This window comes from Tursiops truncatus, chromosome 17 (assembly GCF_011762595.2).
Source record: "Tursiops truncatus isolate mTurTru1 chromosome 17, mTurTru1.mat.Y, whole genome shotgun sequence".
NCBI classification, from domain to species: Eukaryota; Metazoa; Chordata; class Mammalia; order Artiodactyla; family Delphinidae; genus Tursiops; species Tursiops truncatus.
In genome coordinates this window covers 50364398-50387013 of record NC_047050.1, presented here as the reverse complement: position 1 = coordinate 50387013, position 22616 = coordinate 50364398, and the positions used below count along the sequence as shown (strand labels likewise).

General features: G+C 37.5%; 1 long non-coding RNA gene across 3 annotated transcripts in view; it reads left to right on the top strand.

The window, feature by feature from the left end:
* LOC117308697 (uncharacterized) overlaps positions 1–22616 on the top strand; it is a 212572-nt gene that overhangs the window by 103040 nt on the left and 86916 nt on the right. For all 3 annotated transcript variants that reach the window (XR_012327317.1, XR_004522841.2, XR_012327318.1), the window contains exon 5: positions 18055–18224. This is a non-coding gene — a long non-coding RNA (uncharacterized lncRNA). The remainder of the gene's footprint in view (positions 1–18054; positions 18225–22616) is intronic.

The following is a 22616-nucleotide window of genomic DNA, read 5'->3' as shown; positions in this document are numbered from 1 at the left end:
GGAAAAGGTAGACTAGAAAAAAGAAACAAGAAAGAACAAGAACCTCAAAGAGGGTAGGATAATTGCACATTTATCTTCTTTTAGAGTCCAAAAACAGATTGTGTCAGAGGTGGGAAGCACCTGCTCATCTATGTCTCCTGTCACCACACACCTTCCTTTCCCACCCCATTTTGAGCCAAAGCTATCAGGGTCAGCAGAATTAAACTAGCACGAGAACACCAGTCTCTACTTCTTGTCATTTTTTATTCTGTTCTTTTTTCTACTTTTACTTAAGAAGTTAAATGTTTTAGCTCAGACTCTGATATAAATTTTTTCTGTGTCATGCCACTAGGCTGCAGAACATGATTGTTCTGGAGAAGATTCTCTCAGTAAGTTGATATTTTAGCAATATTCACCTCCTATTTCACCAAGGTTCTTCTTAGGAACAAGGACTATAGCAGGTGTATTCTCTGTAATTTCAGAGCTAAAACTCATTTTAGGAGAACTTTAAGGTGAATATGTTTTTCAAAGGAATTTGTCTCTCCTTAGAAGAAGACTTAAATTGATTAAGCATAGAGACTATAATAATCACAAAAACACATATAAAGCATTTATATGTATCAGGTGCTGCTCTCAGCATTTCACATGAATTAATTAATTCAATCCTTACAACAATCCTGTAAGGCAAGTACTATTACTATCCCCAATTTAGCGATGAGGAAACTATGACATGCCCAAGGTCCTGCAACCTGTAACCGGAGTACCCAGGACTCACACCAAGGGAGTCTGGCTCTACAGCTTGGGCTCTTAACTACTCCATTAGACTCAGATAAACTTTTGTTGGATGAATAAATGGGTGAATTAAAAATGAAAGGATAGTTAAATTCAGGTTTTTTAGATACATTTCTTGATACATATTTTGTTGAACTAGGAGCCTTGGTGTATGTGAGTTTTAAATTAATATCTAGAGATCCAGAAAAACACAAAAAAACTCTATACCTGCGTGAGTGAATGTGTGTAAGTATGTGTGTGTTGTTTAATATTGGAAGGTTTGCACACTAGATATCTTTTGAGGACTCTTGGAGAATTGGGACCAAAATTGGACCTAGCAATCATAAGACAGCTTAGAAGAAGAATCGGGGCTAACAATTTAAGAACCTCCAGAAAGTAAACAGAGAATGTGGATTGAAAACAAATTATTTTATTTTGGTAACTGATTGAATGTTTTTGGAAATAAGACTTAGTAGCCCTTTCTTTCTTATCTTTCTTTGGTCTGGCCAAGGAGAGGGTAATGATACATAAGCCCAGAAAATATTGAGAGAAGGATTATGTATGATTTTGGTGAATTTGTACCTTGCTAGAAGACTTTGTCTGTGTATAAGGCTGCTCTATCAGAGTTCATAGAACCATTTGCAGAAGGAATCTGATAGTACACGGCACTGGGCTCATACAGTTCTTTGGATTCTATAAGGCAACACCACCATTGTGATAGGTATGTTTTTGAACAATTAAAGTGATGGATTTGATATTTTGAAAAGCTGAGAAGTCAGTTGGGCTCTTTTGTTTTTAACTAACAGTGCTTTCCAAGTTGAGAGGGAGGTAGATTTTTTTTCAATATGTGATGTATGTGTCTTCTTAAAAGCCATTATCAATGTAGAATGGAACTGTACCCTTGTAGGGCAGCACAAGTTAGATATAATAGTATTCTTTGTTAAGTTTCAAGTTAGTCACCATGAACTGTAAACTTGCTAGGGTGGATATCCTGGGATATTTAACCCACATATTGCTGCTCAACATTATCTTCTTAGTCTTTTGCTGGTGCAGTAATTTTCATAGGACCTAGAAATATGATCCATCCCCATTGCTTCCATCGTGTTAGATATGACCCTTCCCCCAACCTTTCTAGATTGTGACATCAGATAGATTGTTTTCTTTTCAGCTTTATGTCATCTATAAATTTGATGAGCTTGCCTTTTCCACGTTATAGAGACATACATCAAATAAGGAAGAGTTATGGGCAGAACATTATAGTTCTTTGGCAATAATAAGCAAAAGCTACAACTTATTAAGAAATTTTTAAGCTAAACAACTAATTTTTGGACTGACCTACTCATCTTAAATGTGGTGATTATTTTTAATGCCAGCTAGGAGATTAATAAAAGACATATTAGAGACAGTAGAATGCATTAAGATATGTTATGGTTATGTGAGATGAAAATTAATATTTTGAAAGAAAATGAAACTTCAAAATTGAATTTTAATACATCTAAAAGAAATTACATTAAACCATCTTTGCAAATTATTGCATCCTTTACAGTGTATAAATAACAAAGAACAGGTACTCAATAAGCATTAGATGACTGAATAAAAATAATAAAATGAAGGCTACCTTCCTTGAAATTAGTTTATTAGTAAGATAGGTATTCTTTAAAACGTACCTAGAGGGCTGCATTTTTTGCATAATGCTTTCACTTTAAAACTGTTCTTATTGTGTCACTCTCATACACACAACCTTTCAGTGGCTTTCTGTTCCCTACCCAATTATTTGCATGGATTCTAAGCCTTTCTATAATTTGACTTCAACCTGTGTGCCCTGTCTCCATGCCCACTAACTTGCTTCTTCCTTTATAATTAAGACAGTCTCCTCATTGTACCCCAGACACACCACGTGCCCAGTCTTGTTAACTTGGTTCAAGTCCTCCAGGCCTAATGCTTTTTGCTTTCCGGTAAATTTATCCAAATCTTGTCCATTCTTCAAAGCCCAGCTCAATTCCCACCCTCTCCCTAGCAAGTTTTCCACTATAGCTCCAGTCTTCATCTGTCTCCCTCTTCTCTGACATCGTTCAATTATTCATTCAATGACTATTTGGATGCTAAGTGCCCAACATTGTGCCAGCATCAGGTATAAAAGACATTGTGCCTGCTTTTGTAGTCAGACTGTCTGCATTTGAATTCTTACTATGAAATGTAGTAGCTTTTTGACCTTAGCAATATCTTAACCTCCTTACACCTCTATTTCCTCATTTTTAAAATGGGGTAATAATAATACCTATGTGGTTGTTGTTACTGCAGAAGATAATTATTTAAAGCTTTAAGAGCAGTGCTTTATTCAGCAAAATGTTTAATGAATGCTTGTTGTTTTGTTATTGGAGACAGAATAATAGTAAACAGTCAATTGCAATTGAGAGTAATGAGTGCATTGATAGAATTGGGCACAGGATTCTGTGAAACCTGGGGCATGTAACCTAACCTTAGAGATCAGGACAAGTTTCCTGGAGGAAGTGATTCCTAAGCTGAGGTCTGAAGCATGAGTAAAACACCTACAGCCCTCAACTGTCTGTACCAATCAGCAACTGTATGCTCAACTTTATATGTAACAGCTTACTTTCATAAGTTTCCAAGGACTGTTCTTCATGGAATTGGTCTTAGTGAACCCATTCTTTATTCATAATGCTGCACACACAATTCTTTCCCCCAAACAGAACCCATACCCCCACCCACACCCAGCATTCTTGGGAAAATTTAAATATAAGATAGGTGTTTTCACCATGGAATTAGGAATTAGCAATGTGATTTAAAAACAAATAAAATGTAATTTCAAGTCAGTAATTTCACATTGAAACTGAAATTTTCCTGATGGCTAAAACCCAATCTCATCGAATGACTAAAGGTCATAGTCTCTTCTTGGCTCATTTTTTATTTTTACCAGGGCCTCAATTACTAGAGTCACTAACCTCCATGCTTCTCAATGCCCACAGGCAACTCAGTTATACAGAGTATGGCCTCTTGCTCTATGCTCGGCTACCCAAGTTATTTTGGAATCTGTCCATTATTACCTAATGAGGGGAAAAGAAACAAACTGCATCCCATGTCTTTGGCATCTGCCATCTTAATTTTTTTCCTCCCTTCTTTCTCATCATATTGTTATACATACTTTCTTGCTACTATTGTTTCATGCATCTCAATGTTGTCTTCAACCCTGCCTGCTTCCTCCCCTTACTCAGATAGATTGTAAACTAGTTGAGGACAGGAACAATGAACTGCTGCTACACCCAGCCCTGCAGGATGGATGTGCCCTCTTAATTCCAGGGTACCATCCTCACAAACCAAATCTGAATGTCCCCCTGGAACTGAGCAATGTGGCAACCCCAGGACTCCGTGCGAGAGTCCTTTTGTATTTTCCCAGTGTATCCAAGGTAGTCAATCAATAAATATAGATTGTTTAACTGATTATTGATTGTTTAACGCTACAAGCTCATGTTTTATGTTTCTATAATCAATAAGCATTTTAAATCTTCCATAAGCTTTTCATCTCTAATATTTTAAATATTTTTCTAATAATCTGTAATCCATTTTAAACAATCAGAATAAATGTTAGCCCAGTATTAAAACATTTAAACAAATCTATTTTTTAAGGACCTAGATATTTATGTCAGTGTAAAATATCTATTTTTAATTAATAAATGTATTTGGATCTGTCTCAGTAATAAATCCATTAGATTAAATAAGATTTGGATATTAATAGCACAAATTTACGAGATTTTAATTTTTACTTGTAACACTTCACAAAATATTCTTTGGGTATTTATAAAACAGTAATGAAGGCAAAACACTTCTTTGAATATATATCTCATTTAAAAATGAAAAATTTAACCAGTATGTCTTGGACTAACACCAAAATGGGTAATTCTGGAAATAACCGCAAAATGATAAAATATACAACTGCTTGGTGGTTTCCCTCTTTTGTATAATTTCATAATTTACTGCATTTTCTCCACAACTGACCAAATGGAGATTTTTCTCTGAATTTTAAAGAGTAAGCAGACAATTATATTCAAGTAAAGATGTTAAAAAAAAATAAAAATAAAGAGGAAGCAGAATGCGAAAATCACAAAATTCAGAACTTAAACATTTTAAATAAGTGACCTCAGAGTTCACAGATCCACTTATAAAGTGTATTCGCTATAAATTATTTTATAAGGAAGCAAATGCTATAATGACCCTACATTTGGCATCAATTGAAATGCACAAGTGCTTTTAGGTTGACTTTTGAACTCCTCTGATTTGTGACACAGATAAGAGTAAATGATGGACTGATGAATTTGTGCAGTTTCTTGGCAAGTTAAGGAATATGGTAAAGTAAATAGTTGATTTCAGGCTACTTTAAGTGTATTAAGCACTTTAAACTCTTTGTTCAGATATGAAGGCCTGTCCCTGGTACTTGAGGAATGTTTTCAGCTTCTTAGTTTTCCTTGAACTTGTGTCCCAAGTCAGGGAGTCTTTGATTGTCCATCTTGATATAAACTTTGCCTCTTGTTTATGTCCTCTAACCTTGACTGTTTGCAGGACTGTGGCCTTGTCTTAATTGCTGCTACCTACAAGTGAGTTTTAAGTTTGCCATTCTGATCAAGAGATCAATTTACTTGTCCTAGAGCTGCTCCACCCCAGGTTGACTGTCAAGTGTGCATGTATGCACATACATATGTAATTTTGTTTGTGTGTTTGTCGTCATGAATGGTAGAGAAAAAGAATAAAGCTAAAATGCATCATCTGCTCCCTATATGTACTTCCTATAAGGTGCTTCCCTTATTTTCTTTAATCTTCACAGTTTATGAACAGAAAATATACTTGCCCAATTAAAGCATATGTAAGGAATATACATAAGGAAACAAATGAGACAGAGGCCAAGTATGTTAGTTAAAGTTACACAAATCAAAAGTGTGGAGCCAGAATTTATACACAGGACTCTATACTGTTTTCTGAAGAATGTTTCTCAAAGTCTACTTGCAGCAGAATCTCCTCAGGCACTTGTTTAAAATGCACATTTATGGTTCCCGCCCCTCCCTGCCTCATGGAAACCTAGGGATAGATCCCAGAAACACTGCCCTAGTGTGTCCAGAAAATTCAAGGAACGATAGACTTTTTTTTTTTAACGATAGACATTTAAATGATCAAGAAATACTGGAATAAAGGATCTGAAAACTCAAATGACTTTTCCACTTGAAAAGTATTTTATGAAAGTGCCAGGCACCTGAAAATAAGGGTTTATAGTGACAAATGTCCTTTCGGGGATGATTATGGCTTTATGCAAAGTTGATGCCAATAAATCTTTTCTACAAAGCTCTAGTCTCAGTCCAGCCTGGCAGTAAATCATTTTACCTGGCACTGCAATTCCAAAAGGAAAGCCAGTGAGGACAATTTTATGAATGTTGCTTTCCTGGCACTAGCTATCCGAAGATTAGTTGCATTGGCATAATTTTTTTCTCATAACCTGTTTTTAAATTGAGAATAGAAAAATATAGTCATTCATCTATGTAGAAAATTATAAAGACTGGAAATGAGGAAATAAACCAGAGTCTAAGACATCCAAAAGGAAATCATCATTCTATGCATTAAATGAGCAAGGTTGTTGTTGTTGTTGTTGTCGTTGTTTTTCCTGTATGCGGGCCTCTCACTGTTGTGGCCTCTCCTGTTGCGGAGCACAGGCTCCGGACGCGCAGGCTCAGCGGCCATGGCTCACGGGCCCAGCCGCTCCACGGCATGTGGGATCCTCCCGGACCAGGGCACGAACCCGTGTCCCCTGCATTGGCAGGCGGACCCTCAACCACTGCGCCACCAGGGAAGCCCTGTTGTTGTTGTTTTGATGAATAAAGTGAAGGTATATCACATTAACATTCAATGAGACACCAAAAGAAAAGAATGTTAATTTACAAAAAGGACCTTATTAACCTACTAGGTTATCAAGAACTTCTAAAGCATTTTTTTCAAAGAGAGGTGATCTGATCTTCTTTTTTCTCACTATTTCACCTTAAAACTGGTTTTAAATAAGGCCTACTGTTCTTTAAAAATTCTAATATTGCCAGAATCTCAATATATGTTAAGTTTCTAGACTAAATTCACCATTAAGGAAAGAGTTGGGAATTCCTTGTCAATCCAGGGATTAGGACTCAGCGCGTTCACTGCTGTGGCCTGGGTTCAATCCCTGTTCAGGGAACTAAGGTCCCAGAACTAAAATCACAAACTGTGCAGCACAGCCAAAAAACCAAAACACAACAAAACAACAACAACAAAAAAGAAAAAAAAAGGAAAGAGTGCTTCTGCAAAGGCATTTAGTTTTCAAAAAAAAGAAAAAGTCAAGTTTAAAAACAGCTGGTAGCAAAGAAAAGTATCAGAATGCCAAGTAATAGCTGACCAGAACTAATATTAATAATTCGTAACTAATATTAATAAGAAATGGAGGGAGGAAGGAAGCTGGTCCATTGACTATAGAAAGGAAAGAATATGAATTAACAGATGCACACTACTATTTATAAGATAGATAAACAACAAGGACCTACTGTATAGCACAGGGAACTATATTCAGTATCTTGTAATAACCTATAATGGAAAAGAATCTGAAAAAATATATATTTACATATATATATACATATATATATATATATAAAACTGAATCACTTTGCTGTACACCTGAAACATCATAAATCAACTAAACTTCAATTTTTAAAAAAAGACTATGTTTGAATTCAAATGTTACTAATTTGGGGAGGAGGGGAAAGCCTGATATCAAGATTGGCTCAGCATCCGAAAAAGTCATGAAATAATCATATCAAGTCTTGTGTGAATCGGGCACACAAACCTAAGAGGTAAAGGAGGTTTCCTGATTCAGGCTGATTGGAGCCAGAAAATGAATGGTCTAACTTAGAGACTTTTCTAATTTTCTTTTTTTTTTTTAAACGTCTTTATTGGAGTATAATTGCTTTACAATGTTGTGTTAGTTTCTACTGTATAACAAAGTGAATCAGCTATATGTATATATATATCCCCATATCCCCTCCCTCTTGCGTCTCCCTCCCGCCCTCCCTATCCCACCCCTCTAGGTGGTCACAAAGCACCGAGCTGAGAGAGTAGCACTGACATATATACACTACCAAATGTAAAACAGATAGCTAGTGGGAAGCAGCTGCATAGCACAAGGAAATCAGCTCGGTGCTTTGAGACTTTCCTAATTTTCTGATTATGGATGCATAGGAATGAGTGAAATTATAATTTTTTTTTTCACTTTTCAACAATCTTTCAAAAAGTATAACAAGATAATTTCATCCCATCCTGACAAGTTGGAAGTGTATGAGAGGGAGAGAGGCCGACATCCTTTCTTGGCTCACCTTGGAGTTTCTCTGGCTGGGCTTATTCAGTCAGAATGGGAGGGGCAGGCAAAAAACTACCAAGAGCTGAATGCAATAGTTTATTTTGATTAAAGGCTTTATTCATGAAGCAGGTGATAAGAAGGATGGAAACACTCAAAGAGCCAGGTTGCCTGCCTGGTCATACCAATCCAGCCACATAGGCATAAAGGCAGTGTATGAGTCAAAGATGAAAACAGATCAAGCCTGTCAGCCTCCACTCATTCACCTGGCCACCTTGAGTATTGGTTATTATTCTAGCTCCTCTGTATTCTCTCTTTGTGGTCGCTTTCCATATTTCTGTTGATTAGATACTGCCTATCAGAGAAACTCTGGGGAAATAGGAAAAAAAGCAACTTGACTGTTGCTTGTATTTTTAAAATATGAAGACTTTCCAAATATTCTATTTGCAGAATCAATTTATAACCCCCGCAATCACCAGGGCAAGGCAATTAAACTTTCCTTCTTCACAAGTATCAATCTGCCCTTTTGTTACTTCATTTCACCTTCAGTGCTGCTTGTGATGCTCCTTTTCGTGTAATTTTCTCTGAGGAAGATGCTAGAGAAGTGGGACATCATGGGATCTTCCAGAGGATCTGATGATGTGGTGATGATGGTCTCTGGCCCTGCTGGTGGTAGTCAAAACTCAACACAGGAGTATGACATCCCAAGCAGGAAGCCACACTTGTCAAGGGACCAGCCACTAATGATTAATCCAGATTTGCTCTTGGCACCACAAGATTCCTCTTCTGGTCTTGTTTTGCATGCAGGACAGCCCAGAGGAGCCTGATATTTTCTGTGGAAAATCACATGATTGAATTTTCCTCAAGGCTAATTGGTAATTGGCTAATTTCCTTTCCTTCATTCAGGCAATTGTTCTTCATCACTAAGAAGTTTCCTGCTGAGTTAATGTGCCCACTTTTATATTTTAATATTTAGAATCAGTACATGTTCACTTGCTTTACCATCTTGAAAACTATGTTTTATAATCTTAATGTAAATTATGCTTTATGAATCCTAAACAAAACTGACAGAAGTCTGTAATTGATTAAACCCATCTTTTGGAAGATGGGTTAAATAAATATTGGACTTCCCTGGTGGTGCAGTGGTTGGGAATCCGCTTGCCAATGCAGGGGACATGGGTTTGATCCCTGGTCCGGGAAGATCCCACATGCTGTGGAGCGACTAAGCCCGTGCGCCACAACTACCAAGCCTGCACTCTAGAGCCCGTGAGCCAGGGGCTCTAGATGGGTTTCAACACCCATCTTTTGAAAGTCCCACACTTTCGAGTTTTTAAAAAATGTTACTGATCTAATACCTGATTTTCAAAAATGAAGTTAACTAAGATAATATGATTGACACTTTTTTCAGCTTACTTAATATTTTAAGCATTTATTTGCACAACTGTCCATTCTGATAACAATTCATTATGGTTGCCCTGATGCCACATGAATATTTGAACCAGTCATAATAAATCATATTAAATATTATTTATGATTAATTAATTTGAATATTTGCTTCTATTTAGTATGAAACTGAATTAAAATATGCTAATAAAAGGTAAGAGATAAAAAATTAGAAATGTTTATGAATATGTGCATGAAAATCAATATTACCATTTTTCAAAGAGAAACAAATACATAAAATATAATGCCTTTAAGCGTGGCCTTTAGCATCAAACTGATCTCACTACCTGTTCTGAGTACTAGCTGTGTGTCCCCAGGCCCTTTTAAATTCTCAGTTTTTCTCATCTGGAAAATAGGAGGAAATAATAGTGTTTGTAGGGATTAGATAACATTTGTAAAGCAGTTAATGCTCAACACATAATGATAACAATAATTGGTAGTTACTGAACAGTATGTTGATACTTACATTTTTATTTTTCAAAGTAGTTATCTCAAAAAAATTTTGTGCACTATTGGAACTTATGAAAAGCCGAATTATTAAGAGCAAAATCTCTCCCTTGTGTCTGTTTGAGTTGAGGAGTATTATACTCTGGAAACTGAAGGACTTAATCAAAATAAGTCTGTGGGAAAAGACTCAAGCTGCTTAAGATAGTGGAATGAAACTTCAAACTTATCATGTACCCAAGCAAACTCTTCTCCACACTCCTGCCCTGTACCTGTTCCTTCCATGGTTTTCCCCATTTCAATCCATGGTAAATTCATTCTTCTAGGTGCTCAAACTAAAAACATCAAGAGTTATCCTTGACTCCTTTTTTCTTTTACTTGCCACATCCAATCCATCTACAAATCCTGATGGCTCTCCCTTCAAAAATATTGATACTTGACTACTTATCTCCACATCCTCTGCTATTCTACCCTGCTCTAACCTGAAGCACAAAAAATTAAATCCTGTCTTAATTTGCATTTATGTAAATATACATAAGTATTAAAATATTCATTACTACTTTTTCCATTTTATGCATTGAAAATTATCTTCAAAAATTTATCTATAGGTATCTTAAAGTAAGAACCTCAAAATAAATAATACTAATTATTTTATGGCATAGCCTTGCTCTTCATAAATAATGCAGTTAAAAATATCATATAACTTTTATTCAAATAAGTCATAGTGTAAAAATGTAGTAATTGCAAACCTCTAAATTACCATTTAATGATCAGTATTTATCAGTACAAAATGTACTGCATCAAACTAGCTTTTTTTTCTGTCATTAACTATGGGATGACTCTTTACTTTGTTAAGATCATTTCTCTATCTTGTTTCATTGCTTGCTTTTCTTCTGTTGGGAAATTATTAGGACCATGAAAATGAAGAGCTAAAGAGGAGGAAGAAAACATGTGTTACTTGGCCTTTCACACTGATCTTCACTAACCCATGTTTTCATGAGCACCAGATTCACCAAGTTTTCAAAGAGGAATAGCAAGTGTTTGATGATGAAGGAAGTTTGGATTTAATTTTCACTTTGAGACACATGGATACTATTCCCTGAAAAAATATTGGCATTCTGAAGATGTTCAAGCACTCTTACTCCAGCAGCTACCAATAGCTCCAACTGCATGTGAGGCTCTGGTGGCTCTGAGGGCTGTCAAAGCAGAGATGTTAGAAACCAGCTGCCTCCTTCATTCATCCTTTGAGATCAGCAAAGGTGGGGGTGGACTTTCCTGCCATCAAATCCTTAGAGCAGCAACTTGCACACAGAATTTGCTCTTACAGAAAAATGATTCAAATAATATGAGCAAAATAGCAGCAGTAATAAGAAAGATAACTTGTCCTGCAGCTTATTGAGCACTTTCCAGGTATCCAGGACTATTTCAATCGCATCTCATATATTATTTCATTTCATCTCTAGAACATAAGCAAGCAGACAGTTGTGGGCTATCCCCAGAGGAATGGCTTCAAGTAGAGTTATGAAGAACACCCTAAATCTTTAGAGCAGTTCAAAACCACCTTACAGACAAATATTTTAAAAGGTTGAGGTAGGACTTTTATAAGCGCAATGAATTCTATATGGGAAATCCTTCATTGATATATCATAGCAGTCCTTTGAATAAACATTAAGTTCAAGACACTGTATAGGTATGACCCAGAACTAGCAATAATCTTGTCCTCATCATTGATAAAATTGTTTCTTAACCATCCTAAAGTATATATCATGCATCAGAAATTTTAGATGTATGGGATTTTTTTATTCAGAATTCTTGTATTATTTAACATTTTTCCTTCTCCACTTCTTACATATATTAAAAAAATTTTTTTAATCAAGAAAAAATTTTCTGGGTAACTCTTCCTCCACTGTCATGACCAACATTTTACTGTTTTTCTCCCCTAGAACTGGAACAGAGACTGATGTACCAGCAGATGTTTCTAATTCAGAATGTCTTACTCTTTCCAGGAAAGGAAAAAGTTTAAACTTAAGTAGCTGCTGTTTATCAGCAGACCAGGTGGAAGAAGAAGACTATCACCTTTTACAAAATATCTCTTCTTCATCTTTCCTTCTTTATTCTGGAAATTTTCTCAGTTCAGTCTTTGAGGTATATCTACTAATAGAGAGTTCAGATCATGGCTGTTGCCTGATCCTTCTTCCTAAGATCAAAGTAGACTAAACCACAAACTTGAACTTAAATAAGAAATCTAAAAGCATGCTATTCTGTGTTGAACATTTGCTGATTCAGGCAGACTTTTATCACCTTATTTTGGTTCTAGCACCCCAATTGTGCTTTAGGTAACCACCATCACCCCTATAAGCAGCTCATGTGCTTCAGAGAAGTATCTCCATGAGCAGCACATGTGGCTCAGGCCTAAACTAATTAGCGTTATGTGGGTCTGTGACTGGTTCAGAGATGGTAACATGATCTAATTAATAAGTTAGTGCAACTAGAAAAAAGCCTAAGACTTTAAATCAAAGGTTGAGGGAACAGGACAAATGCAGTACATTAATGGGGAATCATGTAGCCTGAGAGCTCCTGGAAGAAATTTTGGAACAACCAGGGAGAATCTCCTGAGACTGGAGCTGCGATTTTGGGGTATGTTTGTTACACACCATTATCACAATACCTTTGGTGTATTTGGCTAATACACCAAAGAAGGTAATAGGTCAGGTTCCAGATATTTGAGGTATATCCTCCTGACTTACCCTCAAATTAGAATATTACCAGCAAAACGTAAGATAGAGTAATCCAAGGCAGGATGATAACATTTTTAAACACTAGAAGAAACATGTTGTCTTTCTGTTAAGGTTGCTAAGCTTGGAGATTTTGAACCTGGCACCAGTGCCTGTCTTCCCTGACACAATGAGGAGTCTGTTGCAGAATGAAGCTAATCAGAGACAGTGATGAAAGGCAGATAGAGAAAGAAAGAGCAAAAAGGCAAAAGCAAAAGAGAGCATGAGTGCAAGAGAAAGCAGGAATGAGTGAGCAAATAAAAGAGGAAGATATCATAAAAGAGAATAAAAAAAAATAGAAGAATCAGTTTCATATAGATAAAATTTAAACTTTTGCAGAAACACATTTTAGGTTACATCAACCCTGTGACTGGCATTTTTCAAATATGAAATACAGATACAGAAATTATATGTTTATTTAACCAGTAATCAATCAGTGATTTCCATCTAACACTGTTAGATGTTCTCATTAAACATCTATAAGTCAATGTCGACTCTAAATTTTTTTAAGTAAAAAAAGCTTAACATGTAAAAAATTACAATGTGTTGTGTAGGAACTGTCATATGGAGAAAGATAATAAGTGCTTAGGGAACACAAAAGAAAGAGATATTAACCCTGTAAGTAAATGAAAATGGGGAAGATATGGAAAAAGAATTCACATAAGGGACTTCCCTGGTGGTCCAGTGGTTAGACTCCATGCTTCCCCTGCAGGGGGTGCAGGTTTGATCCCTGGTGGGGGAACTAAGATCTCTTATGCTGCACAGCGCTGCCAAAAAAAAAAAAAAAAAAGAATTCACATAAGCTGTAGCTAAAAACCAAAGGATAAATAGAAGTTGGTAAATAAATAAATCGTGAATGAGGACAAGCGGAAGGCTTGCATTTGTACTGGAGACTTAAAATTCATGTAAACTGTATCAATTTAATAGCTTCTATTACCAGTATCCTGTGCACTCAAAAAGAGAAATAAAAATCTGCCTTCAAATGTCTATTATTATTATTATTATTTTTGAAGATGTTGGGGGTAGGAGTTTATCAATTAATTAATTTATTTTTTGGCTGTGCTGGGTCTTCGTTTCTGTGCGAGGGCTATCTCTAGTTGTGGCAAGCGGGGGCCACTCTTCATCGCGGTGTGCAGGCCTCTCACTGTCACGGCCTCTCTTGTTGCGGAGCACAGGCTCCGGACGCACAGGCTCAGTAGTTGTGGCTCACGGGCCCAGTTGCTCCGCGGCATGTGGGATCCTCCCAGACCAGGGCTCGAACCCGTGTCCCCTGCATTGGCAGGCAGATTCTCAACCACTGTGCCACCAGGGAAGCCCAAATGTCTGTTATTAATACACCTCACAGATTTTCTTCAATCTTTTCTTCTTTAGTTAAAGCTTTAAATTATACTAAATATTTTCAAGAGAGGAGGTGAGCAAGGCTGACTTGATGTATGAGCCTGTGATATTAGACCTGCTCCAAAAGAAAACATCAGCCAAAAGAGATTGCACTAGCAACTACATGGCACTACTCAAAGGGCACCTGAATGGCTCCTGTTCCTCTTTCCTATTTCCAAATACTTCCTCAACCTGCTAACATGTTTTATTTCCTTTTGTCACCTTGCATTATATCAGTCTAATTAAAGATTCATTTGAATGGTAGTGTTCATTTTTCACAGTGGAAAAAAAAAAGATAAAAGGTGTAGGGGTGTGGGTAAGGGGGATGGGTTGTAGTCATTCACACCTTAGTTTAAACAGTTTGCTTTCCTCTTAACCACAACTTACAGTGTATAAGAAACCAATCCAAGTGCACATGGCAGTGTGTGGTTGGAATTATGAATTTTCTTACAGTCAAAAAGAGCTGGTTTGAATCTTGCCTCTATCACTTTGCTAGCTTTATGAGCTTGAGAAAATTGTTTAATGTTTGGGGTGTCTCAGTTTTCTTGTCTCTAAGATGAGAGAAACATGGTTACTACTATTGTTATATAATATACATACTTGACCAGCACAGTGTCCAGAGCTTGGTTAAGCAACCAATAAATGGTAGTTATTGATACTAGGGTGGAGAAAAAGAGGTAATTTTTTAGCAAGAGAAGTGAGATCCTGGGTGAACGGAAGACCACAAAGGCATACTTTGCCGTTTCAGTACTTTTGCCTGTGACAGGATCAGAGGTGCAGATTCAACAACGATGTGACAATCAAGGTGGAGTTGATGCAAATGTATTCAGTATTATCATGTGTTCCCGATTTTGGTGATAGAAATGTCACATGTAGTTCATTAATATTGCATCAACATTTGATCTCAAATTTGATGGTTCTGGATTTTTGTTTTCACTATAACCTTCCTTCTTATGACTGTTCCTTACAGAGTTAGGCAGCAGAGCAGCACTACACGGGTGCTTAAGGGAAGTGCAAAGAGTGTCTTAAACAAAGGTGAATATTTAAAATGTCTGTTTCCTGGACCGCTTTGCCAAGGTGTATTGGGTGGGCCAAAAAGACCAAAAAGACGTTTGGGTTTTTTCGTAACATCTTACCGAACTTTTTGGCCAACCCAGTATTTTACCAGATCCTGTTTTCAAAGCAGCTTATAACTGATACCTACAAGATTCCTCCTTTTAAAATACGTGCACATTGAGTACAAACTGAGCCTAAAATGTTATTTTCTTTTTATGCTTGTCATGAGCATGTTAACATTCCCCAGTTGTCCATTTCAAAAGGACAGTGGGCCTATCCATGTTGTAAGCTTGCTGGACTCTTCCACAGGGCAGTCACTGTGCTAAGAGACAAAGTAGGGATGCTCTTCAGCGAACTTCACGCTGCTTAGACCAAACTCAAAGCCACACCCTTGAAAAGTGATAGAGTAAAACTGCATTTTAATTTCTGTTTTTCCAAAACCTGCCTAATGTAGTTAATTGACAAAAGCAACTGTATTTTCTGATCAGAGACATAAACTGTAAACCTCAAGGCAATTCTTCTCTTGCCAGTGGTTGCCCTTGATAATAAAATAATTACCACATTGACAGCATTCACTCAATTTCAACACTGAGAATTTCTCCCACAAAGCATGCTGGAGAAAAGTGCCAGGCCACAAGACAGTTAAATCGAATTATTTCTGCATTTCGCCCTGGCTTGGTTTAAGTATAAATGCCCATACTCTCTCGGTTATTCCACCTCTGAAAAGCACAGGGATTTTTTTTTTTTCTTTTTCAGTTTCAGTGTATAGCAGTATTGTTTATGGGACTTGCGACGCCACAGTTTTAAACCCAATATTTATCTTTTTAATATGAAATATTCAACCATTGTTTTATGTGTTTGACAGGGTTGGTCTCTGCCCTGAGACCATACCGAAATGTTTTTGTTTCTCTATGCTTTCTCTTGACCTCAGGCCTTGCTCATTCTGAGCTGCTGAGAACTCTCTCCCTGCCCACTGCTGCTCAGCTCATTTCACCCTCTAACTCCTGTTCACCATCCAGGTATTGGTTTAGTTATTACTTCCTCCAGGAAACCTTCCCTAATACTTTAATTCTGGGTTAAATGGCATGAGTTCTGTACACTTTTCGCGTTACATTTCAATTGTCTCTTCACTTAGTTGAATTCTCCACTAGACTGAGTTTTCTGAGATCAGAGACACTACTTTGTTTATAGAATGTTTTTAGCAGCTGGAAGGAACACAGTTTGTCATTTAGCAAATATTTTTTAAAGTATATTTGATTTTTTGTTCTTTTATAGCTATTCTTTTCCTCCTATCCTATGGTCAGTCAGCATTTGCTCCCCTCACCCATTAACTTTGGTTAACTTTGGTGGCTGTGTGGTTTGCTTTAACCAATGGGATGTGAGCAGATATAACATATAACACATTTGGGCCAAAGCTTTAAACGCACTTGCATGATTGACACTCCTCTTCTTCCTGCCTTCCACGGTCAGAAAATCATCTTTCATATAGTGGCTACTCCTCAGGCTTGATTCAAAGAGAGAAGACACTTGATGCAAGCTGAACCCAAAAGAGCCCAGCAGAACCCAGTAACATGAATGATAAATGACTGTTTGTTGTTGCAAGTTGCTAAGATTTGGGATTATTTGTCACCACAACAAAAGTTGATTAATAAAGAAATTGATACCTAGAAGCAAGGCATCAGTGTAACAACAATAAACTAAAATATGTAGTATTTGCACTGTGCCTGTTATGGGAGCCCCTGATATTAGAGGAGGCTGGAAAAATGACAACCTATTGTATGCAATGGTGAAAATTTTGGTAGTACTTTACCTGAGATAACTTGAAAGGCAGAAAATATACCTATAAACTTTGCAAAGAATTTTCAAGATGGCATGTTGGTAGCCCAAAATTGCTTTTTAGGCTTTATAAGGAAGAATAAACTCAGAAAATAATTGGACTCTTTTCAATGGAATGGAAGAGAAAAGAAGAATGCAGAAGTCCAGAGACAGAGTTGAAAGATGTTACTGTTTCTCATCTCCAGCCAGTAAATTATTTGCAAATTAAAACAAGGCCTCAATGCAAAACCAAGTCAAGGGCATGGATAGTTGTTTTCTAGTTGTGTGTACATATTATTACACTGAATAATTTTAATTATTTTTAGTGAATTTAAAGCACATCAGAAGTTTAGCAACTTGAGCAAATTCTGAATGCGAAATTACCATAGTAACATGTAGGCAATTTTAAAGGTAATATCAAAGAGATTTTTAAGTGGATAAATAGGAGGAGCAAATTATATTATCGATTATCTTTTAGAAGCCTATTATACAGATCAGAAGGCAAAAGCAGTCTTCAAAAATCAGTATTGTAGAGTGCCTATAAAGAGTTTTTGTCATCATAAATATGAAAGGTTAATATTTTCATCCTACTAAGTAAAAGTATGCCTAATTAATAATAATAAGATGATGAGGAGGAGGATGATTATGATTCAGGCTTGGGAGTAAAGATCAAATCAAGACTGTTGTCACCACACCATTTGTTAAGACCTCTGATCCCTTTAAAGTGATCCCCAGTAAGTCATTTCACTTGTACAAAATGGTTCTGGGTAAAGAAATCATAGATTGGCCTAATGGAAGCCTAAAGAGTACAAATTATCTGTAATTAAGCCTAGAAGTATGTCTGCTAATTATGGATCTGGCTATTGGCAGGAGGCACTAACCGGAAACAAAGATATCAAAGAAACTAACAATGTTTTTTTTTGTTTTAAGTTGTAGTGCCAAAATTGCTACCAGCCTGAATTAAAAGAGGTTGTGATTGTTTGAACAGTAAAACTACCCTTGAGCTCTCGACTTTTTTGACAGGATAAGGAAGCTGTTTGGCATCCAAAAACAGAAGTTTCTCCCAAACAGGATATTGGAAAAGGAAGGACTTCCCAGAAGGTGAAGTCAAGAGTCATGAAGAACAATAGACTATGAAGCTACCTCCAGGAGACAAAATTGAAGATTGGTTAAACACAGTTCCTTACACTCAGGTTAGCAGACTTTATATAACAATTTCTCCATGGGATTTCAGAACTTCTGTGAATCAGTGACTGCTGGGTTCTCACCTTCTTCCCCTTCCTAAATGAGAGTGTTTACTGTGGTTACACTATTTTATTATGGATGTGTAGGTATGTATTTTATCATGGGTGGGTACAAATAACAAGTCTTTTAGGTCATAGGACTTTGGCTCAGTAGAGCTACATTTGGGCATGATACAAACTCAAGATCCTGGATTTCAAGCTAGAGGTTTTGATTAGATCAGACCTTGGAGTATCTTTAGGATGGGGTGATTACATTTTTTTTACAGCAAGGAAGTGAACATTTGTGAACTTGTTCACAAGCAGGCTGTGGTAGATTACATTATGTCACAAATATTTATTCCCTCCATACCCTTGCCATGCTTCTCTGTGAGCACAGTCTATTTTCCTTTCCACTGACTTTGACCTGGGTCATATTACTTCCGTTGACAAATAGATTGTCTTAGAAGTTTTAAATGTGTTTGAAAATGTGCTTATACATTGTGCATGACTTGGTACCCAATCTTGATGTTTCCCTCCAAAATGAGAATAGCATGTCCAAGATACTAGCTTAATCCTTCAGCCTGGGCTATGGAATGAAAACATAATTGTCATGGAGCCAAGGTCTAGCTCAACCAAAGTCAGCTAAACCCAGAAAAGCCCTCACCCTCATGAACTTAGGCAATCAATACAAATTTGTTGTTATAACCCACAGAGATATTGGGATTGTTTGTTACAGCAAAAGCTGGCTAACACAAGTTTTGAATGAATTTGTTGTTGAAAATAAAGAAGGAAGAATTATATTGTCTATAAAAATGCTTGGTTTATGTAGGAAAACCATGTAAGAGTCTGAATGTACATAAATAAATGAACTCAATCAGAATTACTCACACGTGGAACTAATAGAGATACTATTAGGTTGACCAAAAGGTTCGTTCAGGTTTTTCTGTAAGATGTTATGGAAAAACCCGAATGAACTTTTCGGCCAACCCAATAGTTGAGTTGCTTGGTTATTTGCTACTTGGACAGTAGTTTATTTATTTATTTATTTATTTTTGGCTGCGTTGGGTCCTCGTTGCTGCACACGGGCTTTCTCTAGTTGCAGCGAGTGGGGGCTACTTTTCCTTGCGGTGAGCAGGCTTCTCATTGTGGTGGCTTCTCTTGTTGCGGAGCACAGGCTCTAGGCACGCGGGCTTCAGTAGTTGTGGCATGCAGGCTCAGTAGTTGTGACTCACGGGCCCTAGACTATGGGCTCAGTAGCTGTGGCGCGCAGGCTTAGTTGTGCCGCGGCATATGGGATCTTCCCGGACCAGGGCTCGAACCCGTGTCCCCTGCATTGGCAGGAGGCTTCTTAATCACTTCACCACCAGGGAAGTCCTGGACGGTAGTTTTGAAGTCAAAAGTAGTGACCCTAGATTCAGAGGCCTAGAGGGGATTTTTTTTTTTTTTTTTTTTTTTTTTTTGCGGTACGCGGGCCTCTCACTGCTGTGGCCTCTCCCGCCGCGGAGCACAGGCTCCGGACGCGCAGGCCCAGCGGCCAAGGCTCACTGGCCCAGCCGCTCCGCGGCACGTGAGATTCTCCCAGACCGGGGCGCGAACCCACGTCCCCCGCATCGGCAGGTGGACTCCCAACCACTGCACCACCAGGGAAGCCCGTAGAGGGGATTTTGATAGGCTTTTTAGACATCTTCTTTTTAAAAAACTAATCAAGAGGTATCTATAGACCCAGAAGTCTGAAAGAAATTCCAGTATATATTAGAAGATGGGTCAGTGTTTCCAAGGATGTTGATATTTAAAGAAGAGCCTGCAGATTTAAAAAAGGGAATGCCAATGTTGAATGTTTAAGACACTGATTTTTAAATATTTATTTATTTATTTTTGGCTGCATTGGGTCTTTTTGCTGAGCACAGGCTTTCTCTAGTTGCAGAGAGCGGGGGCTACTCTTCGTTGCGGTGCAAGAGCTTCTCATTGCAGTGGCTTCTCTTGTTGCAGAGTACGGGCTCTAGGCCACATGGGCTTCAGTAGTTGTGGCTCGCGGGCTCTAGAGAGCAGGCTCAGTAGTTGTGGTGCACAGGCTTAGTTGCTCTGCGGCATGTGGGATCTTCCCGGACCAGGGATCGAACCCATGTCCCCTGCACTGGCAGGCCACTGCGCCACCAGGGAAGTCCCGAGACATTGATTGTTTAATGCCGTATATACATGCCAACTTGAGTAATGAGATTTTGTACCTGGAATGTAAAAATTATGTAGCTTGTTTTTGAATTTTCATCATCCTATAGTAGAGAGTACTTTTTAGATGGAAAAAAAAAAAGACAAGGGAGTTTTACTTAGAAGTATGTTCTGAATGACATGAATGTGTCACTGAGAAAAGAACCAAATTGATGAATGTTGTGGCAAAACCCCAGGGATTTAGGAGTTCACGACTTAATTAGAAGTTCCGCATGTAGAAGGAAGTATCTAAATAGGCTTACTTAAGAAGGTCTATCATCTGCCTACAGGACTGACTAACCCCTTTATTCATCTTTTTAAATGCTCTTGCAGCTGTGAGAGTTAGCATCATCAGTATAATTTTTAAATTCTAGAAAGATACTTTTACAAGAACTTGTCCCATCTCATGGATTGCTAGTTTTCTGAACTTTTAGATACTGTATCATATTCATAAAAATAACAGAAATGAAAAGATGTTTATATATATATATATATATATATATATATATCCACAAGTATCCTTCTTAAAGGAGAATTCATGTATTGAGTCGTTCATGAATCCATTATTTATTTATTTATTTTTAACATCTTTATTGGGGTATAATTGCTTTACAATGGTGTGTTTGTTTCTGCTTTATAACAAAGTGAATCAGTTATACATATACATATGTTCCCATATCTCTTCCCTCTTGCGTCTCCCTCCCTACCACCCTCCCTATCCCACCCCTTCAGGCGGTCACAAAGCACCGAGCCGATATCCCTGTGCCATGCGACTGCTTCCCACTAGCTATCTACCTTACGTTTGTTAGTGTGTATATGTCCATGACTCTCTCTCTCCCTGTCACAGCTCACCCTTCCCCCTCCCCATATCCTCAAGTCCGTTCTCCAGTAGGTCTGTGTCTTTATTCCTGTCTTACCCCTAGGTTCTTCATTACATTTTTTTTCTTAAATTCCATATATATGTGTTAGCGTATGGTATTTGTCTTTTTCTTTCTGAGTTACTTCACTCTGTATGAGAGACTCTAGGTCTATCCACCTCATTACAAATAGCTCAGTTTCGTTTCTTTTTATGGCTGAGTAATATTCCATTGTATATATGTGCCACATCTTCTTTATCCATTCATCCGATGATGGGCACTTAGGTTGTTTCCATCTCCGGGCTATTGTAAATAGAGCTGCAATGAACATTTTGGTACATGACTCTTTTTGAATTTTGGTTTTCTCAGGGTATATGCCCAGTAGTGGGATTGCTGGGTCATATGGTAGTTCTATTTGTAGTTTTTTAAGGAACCTCCATACTGTTCTCCATAGTGGCTGAACCAATTCACATTCCGACCAGCAGTGCAAGAGTGTTCCCTTTTCTCCACACCCTCTCCAGCATTTATTGTTTCTAGATTTTTTGATGATGGCCATTCTGACTGGTATGAGATGATATCTCATTGTAGTTTTGATTTGTATTTCTCTAATGATTAATGATGTTGAGCATTCTTTCATGTGTTTGTTGGCAGTCTGTATATCTTCTTTGGAGAAATGTCTATTTAGCTCTTCTGCCCATTTTTGGATTGGGTTGTTTGTTTTTTTGTTATTGAGCTGCATGAGCTGCTTGTAAGTTTTGGAGATTAATCCTTTGTCAGTTGCTTCATTTGCAAATATTTTCTCCCATTCTGAGGGTTGTCTTTTGGTCTTGTTTATGGTTTCCTTTGCTGTGCAAAAGCTTTGAAGTTTCATTAGGTCCCATTTGTTTATTTTTGTTTTTATTTCCATTACTCTAGGAGGTGGGTCAGAAAGGATCTTGCTGTGATTTATGTCATAGAGTGTTCTGCCTATGTTTTCCTCTAAGAATTTGATAGTTTCTGGCCTTACATTTAGGTCTTTAATCCATTTTGAGCTTATTTTTGTGTATGGTGTTAGGGAGTGATATAATCTCATACTTTTACATGTACCTGTCCAGTTTTCCCAGCACCACTTATTGAAGAGGCTGTCCTTTCTCCACTGTACATTACTGCCACCTTTATCAAAGATAAGGTGTCCATATGTGTGTGAGTTTATCTCTGGGCTTCCTATCCTGTTCCATTGATCTATCTTTCTGTTTTTGTGCCAGTACCATACTGTCTTCATTACTGTAGCTTTGTAGTATAGTCTGAAGTCAGGGAGCCT